This window comes from Triticum dicoccoides, chromosome 5B (genome assembly GCF_002162155.2).
Source record: "Triticum dicoccoides isolate Atlit2015 ecotype Zavitan chromosome 5B, WEW_v2.0, whole genome shotgun sequence".
NCBI classification, from domain to species: Eukaryota; Viridiplantae; Streptophyta; class Magnoliopsida; order Poales; family Poaceae; genus Triticum; species Triticum dicoccoides.
Genome location: NC_041389.1, coordinates 713,957,818 through 713,980,932, shown reverse-complemented (window position 1 = coordinate 713,980,932; position 23,115 = coordinate 713,957,818). Strand labels below are relative to the sequence as shown.

General features: G+C 42.5%; 1 pseudogene; it reads right to left on the bottom strand.

Annotated features, from left to right (window-relative positions):
* Positions 1-23,115, bottom strand: part of LOC119310703 — a 29,135-nt pseudogene that overhangs the window by 3,472 nt on the left and 2,548 nt on the right.

The window sequence follows — 23,115 nt, the reverse complement described above, 5'->3', positions numbered from 1 at the left end:
GTTGAATGGGTGTTCAACATTTAAGTACTTCTTAATTAATCATAGCCACTCTGACTATGATTGGTCCTAATATACCACATAGTAACCCGGGTCTGACTATGTATCATCTAGATGTGACATAATATATCACATCTAAGATGACATCACCCTGTTTATAATCCTCCCGATGCCAACTTATTAGCTCCTGTATTTGTCATTGTGTACATAGGCCTCCACCCCCAGCCTGCTTGTTTGTCACCAGAAAAAAGAACGTGTTGTGAAAAGGGTCTGGGCCTTGTGCGAGTACAAGTCTGGGTCTAGGTTTGTTTGTTTGGTTATCAAACAAGCTTTTTACTCGTACTAAACTGTGGTAAAATATTCTCAAAAAAAATCTATGGTAAAAAAAAGAGAAACAAATTGCTCTTATTTAATATTGGGACGAATCAGGGGCCTAAAAAAAGCCGTGAGAGAAAAAGTACAAGAAAAAGGGGAAAGCACAAACAATAAAAATGGGAAAATGTGTTACCAATATTTTCATTCCGTCAAACAGCAAATGATCAGACGCTTCTGTTTCAGTTAAGTCAACATTTACATGCCTTCCTTGGAACTCAAAATCTTGATGAAAGTCCTCCCTATCTCCGAAATTTTTGTCGTTGTCCGAATCACTGTAATTGATATCCATTTTTAACCCTGATAGCACCTGCGAATGGAGTGTGTTTTCGTACAACGACGACAAAAAGGTACTATTGCTCTATGTAAAATGAACAAATGTTAGAACCAAAATGAGCTGTATAAAAAACATAAAAAAAGCCATGTATAGATATCTGTCATTCTCTCTAATAAAAAAAGGCAGATATATACAGCAATCTAGCAGATGAAGTGAGGTAGCTGTACTATCAAATTTATATCTGAATGTCAAAACACTCTTCTAATATTAATAACCATTTATAACTCTATAACCATTACATCTGAATCTCAAAATACATTTGATGTATCTCTACTTTTGGTGGAAAAAGAAAAAAATCAACGCACATTTTCACATTCTCCCTGCATACTACAACAACCTAGTGGGGCAAAATTCTACCTAGTATTTCTTTATTCAGTTTCCAACATACTATAACATTCTACAACATTATGTGCAAATGTATAATTCTATGACAAATGTATTTTGAATCAGTATTCAGCACACTACAAAAAATACTACAACATTCATTTTGAAATTTACACATTCTCCCCTCATTACTCTTCTTATGTTTTTGATTCTATTCTAGCAGCGTAGAATGAAGTTGCGAGTCAAGGGTGGACTAGCAATTAGGACTAACAGAAGATCAGAGTCCAGTTCCGAGTCGCGGGTGGACACACAACTAGGACAAAAAAATGTTGGGCTACAGTAGTGAGTCAAGGGTGAACTTGCAACTCATTGAAAAAAAGGTCGGGGCCCAGTTGCGAGTCGAGAGTGGACTTGCAACTGCGATAAAAAAGATCACGACCCAGTTGCGAGTTGAGGGTGGACTTGCAACTAGGACAAAAACAATGTTGGGGCCCAGTTGTGAGTCGACGGTGAGATTACAACTAGGACAAAAAGGCCAGACCCCAGTTCCAAGTCGAGGGTGGACTTGCAACTGGGACAAAAAGGTCGGACCCCTGTTGCGATCTGAAGGTGGACTTGCAACTTGGGCAAAAAAGGTCGGCCCTCCAGTTGCGAGTTAAGGATTGACTTACAACGGCAAATAGGTCAGGCCCCAGTTGCGGGTCGAGGGTGGGATTGCAACCATGACAAAAAAAGCCGCCCATTTGCGAGTAGGGTGTGGACTTGCAACTAGAAAAAATAAGTTGGGCCTCAGTTGCGAGTCGAGGGTGAACTTGCAACGATGACAAAAAAAATTAGGCCCCAATTGCAAGTCGAGCATGGAATTGCAACTGAGCCAAAAAAGTTCGGGCCCAGTTGCGAGTCAAGGGTGGACTTGCAACTGAGACAAAAAAATGTTGGAACCCTGTTGCGAGTCAAGGATGGATTTGCAACTGAGACAAATAAGGATCGGGCCCCAGTTGCGAGTTAAGGGTGGATTTGCAGCTGAGACAAAAAAATGTTGGACCCCAATTGCGAGTCGAGCATGGAACTGCAACTGAGACAAAAAAAAGATCGGGCCAGTTGCGAGTCAAGGGTGGACCTGCAATTGAGACAAACAAATGTTGGACACCAGTTGCGAGTCGAGGATGGATTTGCAACCGAGACAAAAAAAAGGATCGGCCCCAGTTGCGAGTCAAGGGTGGACTTACAAATGAGACAAAAGAATGTTGGACCCCAGTTGTGAGTCAAGGATGGATTTGCAAGTGAGACAAAAAAGGATCGGGCCCCAGTTGCGAGTCAAAGATGGACTTGCAACTGGGACAAAAAAGGTTTATCCGAGTTGTGAGTCAAGGTTGGACTAACAACTAGGACATAAAAGTTAGACCTCACTTGCGAGTTGATGGTGCACTTGCATCTGGAACACAAAAGGTCAAGCCCCATTTGCGAGTCGAGGGTGGACTTGCAATCGGGACTAAAAAAGATCGGGCTCTAGTTGCGAGTCAATTGTGAACTTGCATCTGGGACAAAACAAGTTATCCCTCAGTTGCTAGTCGAGGATAGACTTGCAACCGGGACAAAAGAATGACAGGACATAGTTACGAGTTGAGGGTGGGACTGCGACTAGGACAAAACAATCGGGTCCTAGTTGCGAGTTGACGATGAATTTACAACTGAGACGAGAAAAAAGATGGACCCGTATTTGATGGTAGACAGTTAACTGACATCGACAAAAAAACTTAATGAATTTAAAAAAAAGAAAAGAGTAAAGAAAGGGTATGAGAGTGGATGAAGGAAACGAGAGTAAATCAACTAACACTCCACTTTTAGCTCACTAGTAAGCATGCACGTGCAACGCACGTCTCAAACAAAACATGTTCACATGATATAATACTAAAATGTTTTTTTTACAAAAAATACAGATCGCTACAAAATGTTATCATGTCACTCAAATTGCATTTTCAAAAAGTGCAACATATTTGTGATCCAACGCACGTATCATAAACATGTATTCGCATAAAATTCACTGTCACATAATAATTGTGTTATAATTGCTACAAGAATATATTCTAAAAACCGCAACTAAGCGTGTCTTGAAGGTCCATATTTTGAAGCAATGAAGGTCCATCTATAAATGCGATCAATGATGCTTCGTTCAATGTATGGGATATTGTTTTGAGCTTCATTGTCTTTGTACTTTAAAATATGCACCAAAAATTGCTTCCTCGGTTGAAAACCATCCTACATTGGCATTATACAACATTGTTATAACAAGTTGCATGTGCAATGTGTATACAAATAAGCATGGTGTAAATAGTCACCTGAGGTACGGGAAAATGTAGCTTTCCATCACACAATGAGTGCATGTAATTAAAAACCAAATAACCAGACAATGCACTGCATGTATGAAATAAACACATAATGTACGTTAAATGAATCAATTAATATTGTAATGCGTTTAAAAGATTCATACCAGTGTGAGTATGTTGGAGCAACAGGAACAATGCATTCCCATTTAGAGATATCATCCTTGAATGCAGGGTTTGCAACTTCAAGCGCAAGGTTTAGATTGTCGACCACGGTTTTAAGTACATTCTTCCCGAAAGTAGGTATTGGTATCGGATCGAAAATTGAGACAACTTTTCTATTTTGATCCAAGACAAATAATAGAAATAACCCAAACATATACCAAGGCAATAAAATCTGCAATGATGAAATAGTTTAGAAATGCATAGAATATTAATTAAGACCAAGTAAAGCACTGTTACAAATGAAAAAAATCTTACCGTATCACATTGAGAGATATGATAATCATTACTGTCAGGCCAGCTATGAAACAACTGTTTGAATGTAGCAATTTCCATATGTTCACGGTGACTTGAGTCTTGTGCATAGTGGAACATGGACTAAAGTAAGAATGAGAAAATATTAGTGCAATGAGAAAAAAATGTAGTACGTGATTATAGTAACTTACACAAAAGTTCAGATCCATATAGTGAGATGGAATGTCTCTGAGAGCTGGACTTCGTGGCGCGCTAGTATTCGCACATCCATATTAAAGCAATGAATATCCATGTATTCATCATTACTTAAGATGTTTCAAATTTGTCTCTAATTTAAGCTAATAGGGTACGGATCAGAGCTTTTCACCCATTCGCTCATGTAAAATCAAAATTCTGTAAATTATAATGACATCAAAGTAATTTGTTGGAATACAAAATGATACAAAAAATATGGCTTACTCTAGTAGAGCAACATCATCAAGCATACCGATGAACAAGCAAAGTTCATCTATTAAATCATCGTTTCTTGGGCTGACAGACGGTGAAAGAATAAATGACCGCGAGATGAGCTCAACTTCTGTTGATGTATTTGATGTTTTCAAATTCTCAGGGGGTCTATCCAGAATCACACATTCTATGGGATCTGTGTTGTTTTCGTCCTCTTCCATGTCTCGCTTTCTTATATTATCATCATTCAATTATGAGTCCACTAAAATGACAGCTAGTTTTGTTCTAAAATCTGTCATATGTTCCTACTAAAACAGTAATAAGAGTTAAATAGTGATACAACATAGAATAAATATAATGATACACAGTAAAAAAATACCTGTGTAGGAATATCAGACACAATATCTCCTGTGAAGTACTCCATAAAATTTACCATCCACAGACCACAAGATGACCTGCATGATTACAAATATAAACCTTAAATATGCTCAATCATTTTTATCAAATTTATAGATATTTGTATAAAACAACTTTTCGAATCATCAAATGATCATGATTGAAACAAGTCGTGATGAAAACAAAATTTTCACAAACTTAGTGAACCGGACATGCCCTATGAAATATAATGCGGTGATGAAAACAAAATTTTCACAAACTCATCAAATGATCTGTTTTTTATCTAATATAGTATAATTTTGTTTGGATAACCCGCACTCACTCAAAGCTCAGTCAAACTCCCACCGCCCCCTCACTTCTCCTTTCCTCCCCATTCTTCCCTCATTCCTGGCCACGAAATCCCCATCCACAGCCGGCGGCCCGGCGATCTGCTCTGCGCTGCCCCTCACTCCTCCTGGCGGCACCAGGGCCATCCACTGCGTGCGCTCTCTGGTGGCCGCCCCCTCGTCACCAGCAGCGGAGATAGGGTAGGCCCTGCTCTGCCCCGCCCCGCCCCTCACTCCTCCTGGCGACGACGGGGCCATCCACCGCATGCGCTTTCTGGTGGTCGCCCCCCTCGTCACCAGCGCCGGCGGTAGGGTAGGCCCTGCTCTGCCCCGCCCCGCCCCTCACTCCTCCTGGCGACGATGGGGCCATCCACTGTGTGCGCTCTCTTGTGGCCGCCCCCCTCGTCACCAGCACCGGCGGACAGGTAGGCCCTGATGCGCCCGCCCCGCCCCTCCCTCCTCCTGGGGACGGCAGGGCGCTCGAGGTCGGCATGGTCGCCGGCGACGCCTTGGCCCTCCATCGTCCTGATGCGCTCGATGTAGCCGCCAGGAGCCTCCAACCTCTCCCGCATGGCACGAATTTCCCTGCCCCCTTGGTCGGGACGCTATCAAGGTCCGGTTTCAAGTCTTCTTCTCCCCTCGATCCGGATGCTCTACTCTCCGATCCCATCTAATTTTCCCTGTTTGATTCGGTCAGGAGCAGGAGCAGTTGCTGCTCGCGACCTCCATCTTGATCAAGATGATCATGAAGATCTCCGCATGCTGTGCTGCTGCTCAGGACCCTCCCTACGCTTCTCCTCGCTCGTCCGGGTCCAGGTTAGTCTCTCTGACCCCACCGCCTGCTTCTCCCCATCAAATTGGTGCAAAAGCCTCACTGTGTGCAATGTTCATTCCCTAGATATCCTGAAGGAGAACAAGGAGCTGCCTAAAGGGGATGAGATCAACAAGTTTCAATCGAAAGAGGTATACCCATTTGTCTGCAGTTTGATCTTAAGACACTCGTCCCTTGGCCATGCTGTGATGTTTATGTCTTTCCACTTATCCAATTTTAGTTCCATTTGAAGCGATGCATATTGGAACATATTTTTCAGTCCTTCCAGCTATTACATGAATAAATGACCAAGTATTAGCATCAGAAGCAAAGAATGATAGAAATTGTCTTATCAAAAGATGGTGCAGTGGGACTAATACTAACCATAGCGTTAAGGTCTTTGCGGGGCATTCCTGGGCCTAGTGAGTCGAGCACCTGGATACGTTTCACCCTGGTATTTATAACTGCTAGGTACCAATTAAAGTGTTCAATGTTTACTGGAATAAATATCTGAGAAAAGAGATTTGTTAGTTTAGGTCTCATCTATACAAACATCTGTCCTCGATTGAATTCATCATAGTAATACATACGGAACTGAGACTCACCATATCATGTTCTAAATAAGTCGTAGCTCTCTTTAATACCCATCTTGGTACGTCATCACGTATAGAGCTAAATTCCTTTATCATCTTAGAGATGCATGCATTCTCTAAGAAAACACTTCCACCTGACCTCATCTGTAGATGCTCTTTAGCACTTATGCAATGTATGTATGCGTCTATGATCTACTATATCAAGTGCACACCTTGGTTATAAGAGATATAGGAACATATGTTAAAATAGCATCGTCTTGTCATAAAGCTACATATACTTACTTCGTCGCCAACAAATTCTTCGGCGGTTAAAAGACGTAGTAACTGTTTTTTTAAGAAATGACTCGTTGATGCTCACTAAATTTCTTTTATCGCTTGGTTCAGACATGATATTTTCAATCACCGACCAATCATCGTCGGTGCAGGCGTAATCTATCATGATGTAAGCAAGAAGAATTATTAATAATGATGAAAATTAGTGAAGCAAAAGCAGGGCATAGAAGGATTTGTTCATGCCTTCTGGAGCCACCACGTAGTCTTGTGCCTTCTTAGGTTTGTTATGCACTCGGATAGGGATATGCTTCCCTGTTTGTGCCCCTTTCGTGCCGGATGTGTGTGCTAATTCTTCATCATCTGATGCCTTTGTCACTTTGGAGACTTCGGAATCAGTGGACTGCATGCTATGCTTTTTCTCCACTTCTTCTTTGTTAGCTATTCCATGCGATTCTGGCATCGTCTCCCCTATAGTTTCTGGCCCTTCGGTACCGAATGTTTGTGCTAATTCCTCATCCTGAGCTGGCTGCATTTGTTCACTTGTTTCATTGAAGGTTAATTCCTAAGAGCAACATTACAAGATATAATATAGTTAGAATTAGAACTATTTGGGACATAGTTGAAAAACTATATATGCCTGTGTCACCTCGGATTCAGTGAACCGCGAGCTCTTCTTTTTCTGCACTTCATCTTTGTCGGCTATTCCATTTGATTCTGCCAGCTTGTCCCCTATAGTTTCTCCCCCTTCGGTGTTGAATCTTTGTGCTAATTCATCGTTTTGAGTTGGCTGCATTTGTTCACTTGTTTCCTTGAAGGTTAATTCCTGAGAGGAACATTACAAAGAATAATTTGTATGGAGGATATAAAATAATTAGAATTAGAACTATTTGGGATAGTCGAAAAGAAAGCATGCCTTTGTCACTTCGCAATCAGTAGCTTGTGTGCTATTTTTTTTCTCTTCTCCATCTTTCTTGTCTATTCCATTTGATTCTACCTCGGTTACTATCTGAAACTCACAATAATACAATATTATCCAGTACTTATAAAACAGAAAATATTATTAAGGTGAGTAAAGAATTGTAGGCATGATATTATTATACTACAAATTACATATTGTTTTGTCCCACCAGAATAAAAATAATAATGACATGTGAAAATAAAAATCGCCTTTGTCGACTTAGAGTATCACCTCATCAATCTCCATATTTTCTGTATCATCCTTGATGGTTTGTTCTTCTATTGCCTTTGTTGACTCGGTGTTCATATCCTCATCTTTGATTATCATGCCTTCAATCTGAATATTTTGTGTATGCTCGTCCTTGGCTCCCTTGTCGATGAGTTCCTGAAAACCCAAGCATATATAAATCATATGCTGGTGGTGGTATGATATTCTGTTAAATACATATATATCACGCACCTACAAATTCTATGGATCTGTGGATGTTTTGATTACACAATGGCATTGTTTACCGAACTAAAGTTGTGTCATATTCAGAGGGTTAGTGTAGTCCCGATATGAGTGGCACCTCATGGTCAGGCAAGTTTAATTCTGTTCTGGAATAGATATCCATCTGACATAATTTTGCCATTGTTTTATGTTCAATGGTTACTTGGGCTGAATCGGTGAATCAATTGATGGTAGAGCTCATGTGGTAAATAAGCACTCCTATTTGTGTGTGGAAACCACAGTTTCTGATCTTCTCTTACCATTAGACCCTATGTTTTGTACATCACAACTGGATGCAGATATATGTACACGTTTACTTAACATAGTGCTACCAGAATATTGTTTCCACCTAAATTATAATGATCTATTTCTTTGTTCAATTATCCAGTCAACCTTTTGAGATTCACTTGTGTGACTAATCATCTGGATGTTGTAATAATAAGAATTTCCTAAGTCGCACAGAGCATGTTGGTAATTTTGTAGGGTCACACAGATCATGTTGTTTTACTTAGTTGGATCCCCTCTGGTGACTTTGTTGTTTCGCAGATGCGAAAGCATGAATAGGATGAAATTGCAGAGAGATACCATTACCATGATTATTGTAGATTGATCCCTACAGGACACCGGGGATTGTGGCGCGGACATGGAGGATGATGGTAGGTCACCACCGACGGATGTGTGCGGCAAGGTGGAGGCCCTCGCGGCGGAGGAGACCTTTGCGGTGGAGCAGTGTGAGGATGCGGCAGCAAGCTCACAAAGCAGGATTCAGGGGAGGTTCAAGGGAAACCCTACGGTGCTTCTTTGGGCTCCTGATCGAGAGGTCGTTAGGTATAGGCAATATACAAGGCGGAAGTCACGGGAAGGACTTCCATAGCGTGAGGAGGAAAGTGAATCGTGATTGCTATGTCAGGCCCCACACTTTCCTTTGATTTATCTCTGGCCCCATGCTTTCCTTTGTTTTATCTCAGGCCCCACATTGTTTTTGCTTTTATTTATACCCAAGCACATTAAATTAATTGAGTTATTTTCGTAATACATTTTATACAGAAATATCGAGTTAACCTCATTGGAACGTTTCTTCGATTTTGTGTGTTCCTTCCTTTACGATTTTGTACAGGGAAAGCTTAAACCTTTATGTAAAGAAATATAATTCATGTGTCCTTTCTCTTGCTAGTTTATTGTACCATTAGCGGCCGTGCTTGATAGGAGGGGCCAGCGAAGTGCTTTTAGTTATGAGTTTGCTAACCCGGCAGAATCCAATATTCCTGAGATTGAAGGATGTTACATTATTGTACTACAGCTGAAAACTCTTGGCATTGATGTGTAACCATCAAGGTGAGTTTCGTAATTTTGTTTTCTCATTATTCCCTGTCATGAGTAAAAGGAAAATTTGCATTGAGAAGATAGACGCTAGTAAATCCAGCCATCATAAAGTTACAATATTTCAGGTGTGCTAGTGTGCTTTTTATTTACAAATAAATAAACGACACATATGCACTGTCGAAGATTACATCGACATCCTTCTTCTTTCATGATTATTATATAGTGCGATCTGATAAAAACCTGGAAGTAAAAAAAAAGACAAGTGCTAGTAAATCCAGCCATCATAAAGTTATAATGTTTCAGGTGTGCTGGTGTGCTTTTTATTTACAAATAAATAAACCACACAAATAAACGACACAGATATGCAGAGTCGAAGGTCAAATCACATCCTTCTTTTGGCATGATTATTATATAGTGCGGTCTGATAAAAACCTGGAAGTAAAAAAATAGATAAGTGCTAGTAAATCCAACCATCATAAAGTTAAAGTACTTTAGGTGTGCTGCTGTGCTTTTTTATTTACAAATAAATAAATCACAGAAATAAACCACACAGATATGCAGAGTCAAAGGTCACAACGACATCCTTCTTTTTTCATGATCATAAATAAATGACACAAATAAACGACACAGATATGCAGAGTCGAAGGTCACATCGACATCCTTCTTCTTTCATGATTATTATATAGTGCGATCTGATAAAAACCTGGAAAAAAAAAAGATAAGTGCTAGGTCCAGAATTAGTTATAGAAAAGCAAAAGGTACAAAGGAAACATGAACGATCGCACGAACCTCACCGCTCTAAAACATCTTTGTACACAATGTTTTTGGTGCTTCTCCCAGATTTATCGACCTCCCTGTTAGGCTTGGCTAAAATCCGCGTTGTCTCTCTTGACACACCTCTTGACAATGCAACATATAGCTGGCCATGTGAGAATACAGGCTCTGGAAGGTAAATACCAATGTTTGGGATGGTTTGACCCTGTGCCTTGTTAATGGTCATCGCAAAACTCAGGCGGATGGGGAACTGTTTTCTCTTAAGCTTGAAGGGAGGTGAGGTGTCCTCCGAGGGTGACATAGGGATCCTAGGTATGAACACCCTCTTTCCAGCATGCTGACCACCAACAATCTCTGCATCGATTGCACTATCCTGGAAAGCTCTGATCATAAGTCGTGTTCCATTACATAGCCCATTATGAGGGTCAAGGTTCCGTAGCAAAATGACCGGGCAGTTCATTTTTACTCTCAACACATGTGGGGTGCAACCCGCTTGGTGTGAGCGAGTTCAGCAAATCAATCGTGTAATTATTCTGGAAGTCATCCTCGATAGAGTCAAAGCTATGGTACACCTTTTCTTTGACCGGAAACCTGGAGATCATCTTGTCATTCAGGTCATCCACATGCTCGTTTTTGGTCGAGAGGATTGCACGTGTGCTCATATACTCTCTCGAAGCATTGGTGTGCAGGGATGGGAAGACATCTTCGATGAGCTTGTTAATAGGTTCTTCGTCCTCGGTATAAGCAATCACAATGTCTTCAGGGAGACGCTCATAGTCGTCGCCAATTGTTTCTTCCATTCCATCGCCTATCCTAAGGAGGTATTCGGAGAACCAAGGGTCCGCTTGTGCTCGCATATTACGCGTGAGGCGTATCTTGCGGATCTTCTCCCGCAAATAGGATCTCAAAAGTGTAGCATCCGTGATCTGTGCTCTTGTCCCTCGGGTCACAACGGGGAGGACCTGCCTGAAATCCCCACCAAAGACGACAACCTTTCCACCAAACGGTAGAGGACATTCCATTATATCCTGTAGCGATTTGTCAAGCGTCTCAACTGCCTGTTTAAGCAACTTTGCCGTACCACTCTGCTTTGTGAAACTACACATGCTTTTGTCAGTGATCTTGATTGGAATTTTGAACCTGGAGTGTGCAGTTCGGCCTCCAGGCATTATCGACGCTGCAATACCTGATGTAGCAGTTGCGGTCGCTATTAGGCCCATCGAACGGACCCTCGCAAGCAATGCCTTGTACAAGTACGTCTTCCCAGTGCCTCCAGGACCATCAACAAAGAATATCTGGCTTTTTTGGTTCGCCACATGATCTATTATGTCATTGAAACCAGCCAGTTGCTCATTGTTCAGGCAGTTGAATAGATCTAGATGTTCTTGATCTGCTTTGACTTGCCTCTCCTCTGTTACCTCCCTATACTCGGCATCAGAAGAACCATCTGTGCCAACCAGATCCGGAAGCCCATACATTTTAATATCCTTTCCCATGGACTGCATCAGATCCCTGATATCCCTAAGGACCATCTGCTCAAGTGCTGCCTCATTCGATTGAGTACGGTGGTAATCTTCAGACATCGATGCTAGGTGTTTGTCCCACAACTGACGGATTTCTTTTGCCTCACAGAATACCAGAATAGTTGCAAACAACCGTCTAAGAGCAGAAGGCATCTGAAATGTTGCTGCCTCTGTCATGCAATCATCAAGTGTCTAATCATGCTCAATGAGTCCTAAGTGCTCACATGCCTCTCTGAAGGAACTGCATGGATTGCCATTCACTGTTTTTAAATCATCAAATGAAGTGGCACCTCGGACATGGCTGAGGAGCACCCGCAAGTAGTACCTCTCTCCTTCAGCAGGGTGTGCATACACTAGTCTTCCTATTTGTGGTCTATTATTTTTTCTCAGTCGCCACTTCTTATTACCGGTAATCCACCTATAATGTTCTGGGATCTCTCTGTACAGCCATTTCCGTGCCTCTGGATACTTTTGGTTCATCTCAAAGTACTCGGTAAGCATGGATTTGGAAGAAGATGGCCGAGTGACAACATCTTCCAGATTTTCATAAGCCCTAAATGCAACTGTATGCATGTTTGGCAGATGAAGTTGGAGCTGCAACACAGATGGACTGACACCAAACATTTTAAAGCCGAATATCCTGTAAATAGCTTCCTGAGGAGATATATAGCGTGCATCCCTATACTGTCGGATTTCGTTGATGATTCCCTCATCCTTGATAATATCTTGACTGCCTTGATGCTCGAGCATGCTTTGACATTAATGTGACAGTTGTATGTCATTAGCAGGAAGGGGTTGTAAGGGACCACCCATCTGTTGTCCAAATCTGCTCCTCTGATCCTAACTCGAACCCACCTTCGTCTGTAGATCGGATATGAATCTTTCCCTTGTAATGTGGCATCACAGAAATCTCGTGGGTAATGAAACCAACATTGTCCATCTATCATGCAAGGGCAACTCTTCTTCAGCACACCACATGGTCCGCGCAACATGTGTTTGACTACCAGATCATGGAGAACAGGATATTTCTTCTTGTTGGGTATCTCTGCAGATATGACCCGGTCATAGTCATCTGGGGTCCTTAACTTGCTTTTGGCTTTCATGATTAAAAGTATATGCTCATGAGGGAGACCTCGTTTCTGAAACTCGGTGACATGTACATAAGCCGCAACTTCTCCGAAATGCTTACCCTTAATTAGTAGGTCCATCATACTTCAATGTTTAGCTCTATATACTCTTGCCACAAGGTCTGGACGGTCTTGCGGCAGTTGTCCAGGCAATAATTCCTTAGTTATCTCCTCCCAGTAGGGATTGCATGTCATGGTGATAAAATAATCCGGTTTACCCCATCATTGTACTATTGCCATAGCATCCAGAAACCTGCGCTGCATGTCACAGCCACCACCAGGAAATGTACGTGGAAGCACTATTCTCTTGCCAATCCGATCACCACGTGACTCGCCGGCATAGACGGTGTCAACAAGACCCTATAATGAATCAATATTTGACGCTAAGTAGTGTACAAGGTTGAAGGAAAGAGTGCAGCATGTATAATGTGATTTATTGGTATTAACAGAAGCATGTTACTTGGTATAGGTCAGCACCTATAACCTTTTGATTTTCTGGCCATGAGTACCAGTCAAGCCTCATTGTCTCAATCTTGATGTACATGTCAACAGCCCACTGTTGGAACAGGCGCCCCCCGAATAAGATGATGTTAAAAAGCTTTTTTCAGACCTGTAGCTTGAAGCAATAGTACTCTCTCGCGCTTACAAATTTCCTGGATTTTGTGGCATTAATCTCATTGTCTCCAAACTCCTCCAGGTTATCATCGTTGTCATCTAAAAATTGATTAACAAAAAAAGTTGTTATCCCATCATGTTGTTGTCTGAAAGTTGGTATGATAGATAGAATCATAAGAATATAAAAAACAACAAGTATGTGCAATACCTGCAGGTAAATCAGTGGCCTGTTCTTCAAGTTGTGTGGTATGACCAACTTGTTCTCCCATCACGCTGTTGTCTGAAAGATGGACGACTGTCTAAGTTTTAATTTGACCAATATGTATATAAATCTGCTATGAACACCATACCTGAATGAAAATCAGTGGCTTGGTTCCTTTGTGGTGCAGAATCATGCACTGAACCTTGGGTTGTGGCATCGGGGAGCCCAATATATGGCATCCAACGATTCCAACCGATCTCCCCACGTGGGAAGAATAGTGGATATGACAAAGTATGCTCTAATATACACGGGACGATCTCCTTTGCTGTACACGACAACACTCCTATCAAAGCTATTTTGAGGGTCACTTCCTTCAACCCATATTGCTGCTACTTGCGAAGTAGTTGGCGCATTGTACCTTCGCTGATCAAGGTTGATTTCTGTGTTCAGTGAGATCCTATATTCATCCAGATTCGGAACAGCACCAATGCTTCTAAAAGCTTGAGCATAAGGGTTATGTTGTAGTATTGTCAGAATCTTCTGTATGAGATCTAGCCTAAGATCTGGAGACCTCTTAACCCTGTGAATCAAGTTTTCATCCGTATCGTAAATATATAGCTGCAAATGTCGAGGGCCATATTCACCGGACATCAGATCATCAAGAGCGTGGTACAACTGGCCACACGCACGAAAAGTGTAGACGTCGGTTCCTACGGCAGTGCTCACTTGTCGATCAAGAGTGACACCAAGAGTTGTGAATGAGAAGTGAGAGTTGAAATAACATATATTCTCTCTGAAATATTTAGCATCCTCATCCGATTGACTTGTAAACGACCGTTTCAACTCGTCAGAAACTTCCGGAGTAAACACACCCACCTTTCTGCAACAAAATGCAGGCCCCTCGTATTGAAACCGCAATGCTCCACAGTGGCAGCAGTCGCTAACTTTTCGAAGGACATGGTGCTTTTTGGGCAGGTTCATGTATACTCTGTCATGAGTGTCATTAGTGCAAGTTCCATCACCATGATTTCGATCCACAAGGTAGGATTGAAATTCAACATCTGGAAAAGTGTAGACATTTGCATTAACTAAATTTATTGCACAAACCATTTTGTTATATTATATATTGTATTGGTACATCATGATAGCAACAATAGACCTGGTTGGGCGAACATCCTAGCTTCCTCATCAGGGTCATCATCTCCAAGGTTGTCACCTGCCAAGCAGTCTAGCCGCCAACACAGTCGATAATGCAAAAGGTGTTTCAAATAATGCTCAGGACACGAAACAAAGGTAACCGGGGGAGAGGAGACTTAAAATGATATTATGTGTACCATCAATATTAATCGTGTGGGCATCAGGCTCCAGTATTCCATATGGATCTTCCCCGTGGTTGTTGCCTGATAACATTGTATATGGGAAAAATGAGTAAGAATCAGAGATGAATTGAAGTTATGAACCAGGTGTTAGTAAAAATACACCAATTATATTATGAGTGCCAGGGCCGCATCAGGGATCGTTTCCATTACTGGACTATTGTAAGTTGGCTGGATCGGTATAGGTTGTTTGCTTACATAAATAGACTATGTACCTGAATGAACAAAAGAGGGCCCAAATACAGAAGAAATAAACACTCCTGAAATTATTGTAGCAACAATAGACCTGAGTGAACAAAAGAGAACCCCCAACTCAGTACCATCACCACGAAGAGGGCCCATTTTGTTGTATTATATATTGTATTGGTACATCATGACATTATTGTAGCTGAATGAACTATTATATATTGTAGCATAAATATTTCAATGAACTAACCTTTGTTTTGTTCTGACTCCTCTGGGTTACGTAGGTTCACGATTGTACTGAGTCGGGGGTTCTCATCCCCTGACATTTGGGTGAATGGCAATCGTCGTGAATGTCGCTGCATCTGGTACGCATCATTTCTGTGCAACCAATCGGTCTCATTTTCGTCATAAATATTCTCGTTGAGCTGCATTGAATTTGGTCTAGGCTCTCCTGCACTTGTTATGATCTGCAGTTGTGTGACTACCGTTTGTCCGGTAGCTTGCAGCTGTGAAACAATGTTACTGCCATCGGCAACGACGGCAATATGCTTATTATGCTCGCTGGATTTGGGTTGTCCCTTTAATAGTTCCTCTGTATTGTGTGCATACTGCCCCCTTCCCCCCGTATGTCCAGCGCATTATGGTTCTGAATAGACAAAGAGTAGACCATTATATGGCAGTACCATTGGGCTATACATCACCAAAGTCGACAATCATTACCTTGTGATACAGCCAAATGTGTGTGTGTTCCGTTTTCCAGGCCATTGACGTCTGCTGCAACATTTTTTTTGTTTGTAGGCTTCACGCCGTCTCTTATTTATGTCATCCCTATTTTGTGCATACTGCTTTCTTTCCCTCTGCCTTTTTATCTCTTTACGGTCTGCAAGTCATGACACAGTTCAGCAACTGAGCAAAATAAATAAGAAATCGAGTGATTGGGTTAAGTACCCAAGGAGTGGGTGTTGGTTATATCCTGGAATGGTGTGCGCGCCCCGTTGGGAGTGGTAGGGGCCATACGAAGTTCTTCAACCCTGTGAATGACAAATTGTTATAATACAATTGTATTTGAAGTGGCATCTGACTGAGGACTTTGAGATCTAAAAGTACTGACTTTTTCTGGAAGTTGTGTCTATTTTTCTTATGAAATTCATCTTCAGCAGTTTGAGGATGAGTTACTTTTCATAGGTGCCTCATTATTCGTCTGCAATTTATAGATATTCTAACAAATCTGGGATGTAACAAGTTCACCGCTTTCATGTGGTGGTTAAATTCCAGACTAGCAGCTGTTGATGTGTTATAGTATATATTGCAGGACAGAAAATAGAGAAAATGAGGGCGCACCAGCGTTGCAGAGGACGCCGTGGTATGAGCTCAACGGCGATAAGGCAGGACAGCCTGGGCGGCGGCGTTACCAATCTTGGACGATAGCGGCATATAAAAGCTTCACGAAGTCCAGAAGAGCATAGACCTGTGATGGCGTCCGTCACCGGGTGCCTCGCCGGCTGCGTATGGCGTATTCGTTGTCGCGTCCGTCGCCAGGTGCCTCGCCGGATGCGTAGGGCGTACGTCAATCTGGAGGACCGCTTCAGTATTTTTTTTTTTTGTTTCTGTGCTGTTGAAGAAACCATCCGGAGATTACGTGATGTTTCCATTGTAAGCCTTAATTATTCCTACATGGACTTTTTTTTGCGTAACGTGGGAGGGCAGCAGTTTTCGTCTGTCTTTGTTGGCTCTTTTAATAGTAGTGTAGATAGAAGTGTAGATTCAACTTGGGCTGGAATCGTGAAGGCACAGGACAAACAACGGGCCACCGGCCCAAGAATGCAAAAAATAAACAAAGACCAGCCCACCCCGCTCCAATGCACCTGGACACGGCCGCCGTGCGCGACGCGGGAACAACTAATTAACGAGCGCTCCTTCGGGAGCCTCGCAACGATCAGCGCCACTTGGCGCGCTCTCAGTCATTCACCACGTATTGAGCTCTGGGCGCTCCCTCCGGATTTTGTTTTTATTATTTTTCCGTATGCGTTTTCGGCTTTTTAAACGGTTTTTTCTGGATTTTTTTGACGTTTTGGTTTTCTACTGGTCTTCCCTAGCTTTTCGACCAAAATTTGTTTTGGAAAAAATAATTTTTTTCGCAAAGAACGTATTTTTTCGCGAGAGTCACGGTTTTGTTTTCGCGAGAGGCACGGCCGTGCCTCTTGGAAACGAAAAAAAATGTGTTTTCTGTTTTTTTCCTTTCGCGAGAGGCACAGTTTTGCTTCCGCGAGAGGCACGGTTGTGCTTTCGCAAGAGGCACGGGCGTGCCTCTTTCGGAAAGGGAAAAAACGTGTTTTCTATTTTTTTTCGCGAGAGACACGGTTTTGCTTCCGCGAGAGGCACGGTTGTGCTTTCGCGAGAGGCACGAGCGTGCCTCTTTCGGAAAGGAAAAAAAGGTGTTTTCTGTTTGTTTTTTTCTTACGCGAGAGGCACATTTTGCTTTCGCGAGAGGCACGATTTTGCTTCTGCGAGAGGCACGGGCATGCCTCTTTCGGAAAGGGAAAAAAACGCGTTTTCTTTTTCTTTTTTTTTGCAAGAGGCACGGTTTTGCTTCAGCGAGAGGCACGGTTGTGATTTCGTCAGAGGCACGGGTGTGCCTCTTTCGGAAAGGGAAAAACCCCTGTGTTCCCGGTTCGGGTTTTTCATCGGGTTTTTTCGTCCGGTTTTTTCGTGAAAAAAAAAGTTCATCAAAACCTATCAGCATGGGATCTAGTTTTGAAGATCTCGACGCGAGGAATCCAACGGCGAAAGCGGTTCGAGATTTGGACGCACGGTTTAAGAGATAAAACATTTTGAATAAACGGATCTACGAAAAAAGGGAAAACTCCCGGGTTGTGACAAGTGGCGCACATGCAGCGTGCCACTTGTCGCAACCTGGGGGAGTTGGAGTGATCTCCGCAAGTAGTACTATTTAATTAGTGATTTCGGCGCGACGCTGGGTAGCGAGCGAGCGAGACAACCATGTTTTTTTCTTTTCTACGCATCAAGACAATTAGGTCCCCTCAACAAAAAAATCAAGACAATCAGGTTGCACGAATATTAAAGACAAAATATATCAATGGTATTAGACTTAGATGTGAGATAACTATTTCACATCTAGATGTGAAATAGCAAATCTGTAGTAACCCAGGTAGCCCCCTAGTAAAAATTGTCATCCAGTAAGTCGTGCTAAGGCCAAAGAGGGTGTTAAGTACAATCTTGTAAAAGAAGATGTATAAGAGGGTTTGCTTTGATTTAATTGAACGGAGTAAAAAATATGTTTTTCATATGATTTAACTGAATATGTCATACACTGAGAGGATACTGATCACAATGCAGGGCTTCCTCCCATATTTGTCGGCAAACATGCCCCATGGCACAGCACTGATTGTTCTTCCAAGGAAATAAGTAGCCCCTTAAGAGACATAGTGTATGGTGAGTAGGTACTAACAGAAAATAACCGCCATCACATCATAACGCTGTTAGAGTCTACTTCATGTAGACTTCTCTTCCCGTAATTTTTCCAATATCACACGACGAAGGGGGGGCGGGGGGGGGATGCTCACCGACAAAACCAGCATAGAACCCAATGTCTTGCTCCTGCTTTGCTACTTTAAGGTCCTGAATCTGTTGCATGTAACAAAGTTGAACATATAATTAATCACCATAGAGTTTTTTTTTTGTTGCGGTAACTCCATAGATTATTCAATAATTCATCAAACAATAATTTCCATGAATACAATCAGAATAGATAGGTGTTCAATTTCTGTGACATCTCTACATACCATGAAGTAAAGATAGGGAAATAGCGACTTGATTGGTAACGCTGGAAAGATAACAAACCAGGGTGTTAGTTAGAAAGCATCAAAAACTAAATTAATCTGATATAGCTGAACTAAAAAAACAATAAAACATACAAAAATATGTCAGATTGTGACAAGAAAAACTCAGAGTTCTGTAAACGAATTGTGTGACTGTAGAAAAAACCATGAATGAAATAACATGTTGGGCACCATGTTGATCTTAGTATTCCGAAGTCCGAAGTTGTCAGGATCTCGTCTGGTTTATTGTATATATCTCTTTTTTTGCTGTGTACATGTTGTGGTGGGCAGCCTCTGCTGAGTTATTGGCCTTCAGTTGGGTGCGGCCCAGTTATTTTGAGATTGATTGTTTCTTCAATTGTTGTTAATTTTATGTTTGGCCGTGCAGCCTATACCTTTTCCTTTTTTGAATGAATATAATATATTTTTGCCAATAGGATCAGATCCAAAATAAAGATTCATCAGAAATACAAAGCATCTCAAACATAATAAAAATCACATCGAGGTATATGAACCACCGAACGACCATTGTCGCTCCCAGAAAGAGCCACCGACTCACATGTAACCAACTCTTCTTGTTGGGGATTTTCTTTTACATTTTGTATCGAGTCACACACAACTTATGCGTGAGACATAAGGAAGGAAAAGAAAAACTCATGTAGCCGTTGTCTCTTTAGTATGTCTCTTTTTAAGCTCAAAAATCTAATAACAACAAGCCCAAACAAAGAAACCAAGTTTTCCAAATAGGGTCGCAACTCTAAGTTTTTTAGAAGAATCAAAATTTCAAAACTGTCGCAACTGCAAGTATACAAATGGGGTTGGTATTAAAAAAATTACTACGCCTTCTTTCTGTGCTCACCAGACAAGTTTACAAATGGGATCGCCAAAACACACACGCGCGCGCGCACCCACGCACGTAACCAACAATATTTTGGGGATTTTCTTTTTTTACATTTCGTATCGGTCGCGCACGAGTTCTAGGTGAGCTATAGTAACCCCTCAAGAAAGTTGCTAAAAAAGTAAGAGTCAATTACACCATCGGTGCTTGAACTTGGCACGAAAAGTCATTTTAGTGCTAAAACTTGTTGTGTACATTGAACCGGTGCAATAACTTGGCTTAGGATGCAAATACGGTGCAAATTGTTGTTGAATACGTCCACGGGGCTGACTAGGCATGACAGAGTGGCATGGGGCCCACTGTTAGGGACTCAAAGTCGGAGACAACGGCGTGTGGCCTGCTTTTTTGCGAAAACACTCTTAATATTTTGTTCCACAAAAAAACCCCGGTGTGGGTTAAAATAAATACCGGTCCTCAGCGTCCTACATATATGAGAAATAAAATCGTTAAATGTACGGGGCATGGGCAACTAGCCACTACAGCCTTGGGAATTTGTTGTCTCATCTGAATACAAATATCTTATGTTAGTATCGTTAAACAATGTAAATTGAGATTTTTGATACGAGTTAAAAAAGATAGATAGGGAGGGAATCCAACTAGCGACCACAAAAAGACCTGCAATCAAACCTGCCACTCCAGCCAAAGACAATTGTTGCCCCCAAACAACAAGTATAATCCCTCATTTCCTTTTTTTTGCAATATAATCCCTCTTTTCCTAAATATAAGTCTTTTTAGAGATTTCAATTAATACTACATAAGGAACAAAACCTGTGAATGTATATTACTGTAAAATATGTCTATATACATCTGTATAATTCTTATTGAAATCTCTAAAAATAATTATAAATAGGAACGGCTGAAGTACTTTATGTATGTAAACTATAATCATGTGTTATAAATAATGTACATAAACATAAAAGTAAAAACATTCAGAAAATTTTCATGTACTTTCATTAAATATCCACTTATTAATTTTATAAATATACATATAACTAAATTAATAAATATACAAATATTTGTATGAGTCATTTAAAAAAGTTCATATATATTCAAATAAATGCTCGTATAAGAATATAAATATGTCTTAAATTATAACCCATAAGTATGTCATTTGAGAAAATGTTTGTATAATAATTAATATTCATAATTTAGAAAATAACATGTTGATATGAATATTCAATAGTGGTAATACTTAAGTTACGTAAAATAAATTGTATATAGGTCACAAGTGAAAATTATTCACAAGTTAATGGTCATAAATATTTTGTAAATGTTTGTATTCAATATTTTGTATATTTTAAATATGAGCCATAGTGTAAAAAAATGTTTGTGTATAATACTTTTAGCACACTAATATTTTAACATTATTTTATTACTTACTACATGCATTTTGCAAATATCTTAAAAAAATTAACGGGTAAAAACCGGCCGCGCTAACTGCAGTCCACATCTTGCTTATATTGAGAGTGCTTATCCAGTCTGAGCATGAGAATTGTTGGGGTTGCAGTGGCTAGTACCGTGCGCGTGCACTCTGCGGATCCCGGGTTTTATGTCAAGCCGGACATATTTTCGTTTCTTTGCTCACACCTTGTACTGACATGCGGACCCGCCTTGCTGGGGCTTTTTCTTGAAAAAATAAATCCGAGCATATCTTTGCAAATAAAGAGCCCGCACGCCCTGCCTCTCCCGTCTGGTCGCTGACTGTGGGGCCCATGCCACGTTGGCGTGCCTAGTCAGCCCCGGAGGCGTATTCAACTGTGATTTGCACCGTATTTGCACAAGGAGGCCAAGTTGTTGCACCGATTGAATGTACGCCGCAAGTTTTAGCACTAAAGTGACTTTTCGAGCCAACTGTAAGTGTTAGAAGGGAGAGAGAGATTGGTGGAATAGTTGTTGTATTGCTTGAGCCTCATGGGCATATATATAGGAGTACATGATCTACTTGGAGTACAAGGCAAGCCAGAATATTTCCTAGTCTAACCTATGTTTCCTAATACAATCACGTTACTCAACATCCCCCGCAGTCACAACGGTAGCGATGCAGACGGTGAGACTGGAGAAGAATCCGAAGGCAAGCCGACGGACACCCCCCACAGTCGTAACGGTCGATGCATCGCGGAGTCGTGGCTGGAGTGGAAACCAACGAGGTTGCTCAAGCAGGCGGTAGCTCTTTGTGCCGTTTGTCGATGTAGCCGAGAGCGTGGGTGGTGGAGCCGTGGTCGAGGTAGCCGTGCGAAGAATGCCGTGGTCGATGTCGAGTCGGGGTAGCCGGTGTCGAGGAAGTCGCCGTGGAGCCGCGGGCGCAAGGGGGCGCCGAGTTAGCATGGGCGCAGTGGTGTCGAAGTAGTGGTGCGCCAGGAAGTAGATGATGTTGACGACGCGTCGCGGCGGGTTTGCCAAGCCCGGGGACACATCGTGGACGAAGGCACGCACCGGTGTTGCCAGCACCGGGCATGCGTAGACGGACGAAGACGAAGTTGACGAAGCGCCGCGCCAGGCTTGCCAGGCCCGGGGACACGTCGTGGACGAAGGCACGCGGCGGTGTTGCCAGCACCGGCATGCATAGACTGGGACCTGCACAAACTGTACGCCATGTCGAAGAAGTCGGAGAGGCCAGCAGAGAAGGACTCGACGACGGTTGCGGCGCCAATCGGCACGGGGCCAATGTCGCCCGCGGTTGTTGGAGGAGATGAAGCGGTCGGGGTAGATGACGACGACGCTGGCGACGGGCCGATGCTGGACGAAGACAAAGGAGGTGGATGGGCGGCTGCGGCGGCTATGGGGTAGCGGCGGCGGCTACAAAAGAAGAGCGGCGGCGGCGGCGGCTAGGTTAAGAGCGCGACGGCGAAGCTCGAAGTAGGCGAAGAACCCTGACAGCGTGTCGAAGACCGGCGCGGACGGTGGCGTTCCCACGCCAAAGGAGGTGCTGCGGTGCATGCCACAGGAAGTCGACGCGCGGGGACGGCGGTGGACCGCGGGCCGCGGCGCTACGGCCCGAAGGGGCGACGCGGCGGCGGCGGGCAGGTCGGGGTGACGACGGAAGACCTCGGGACGGTCGCAGGGACCGCGGGCCGCGGTGCTACAGCCCGAAGGGGCGGCACAGCGGCGGAGCGCGGGGTGGTGCAACC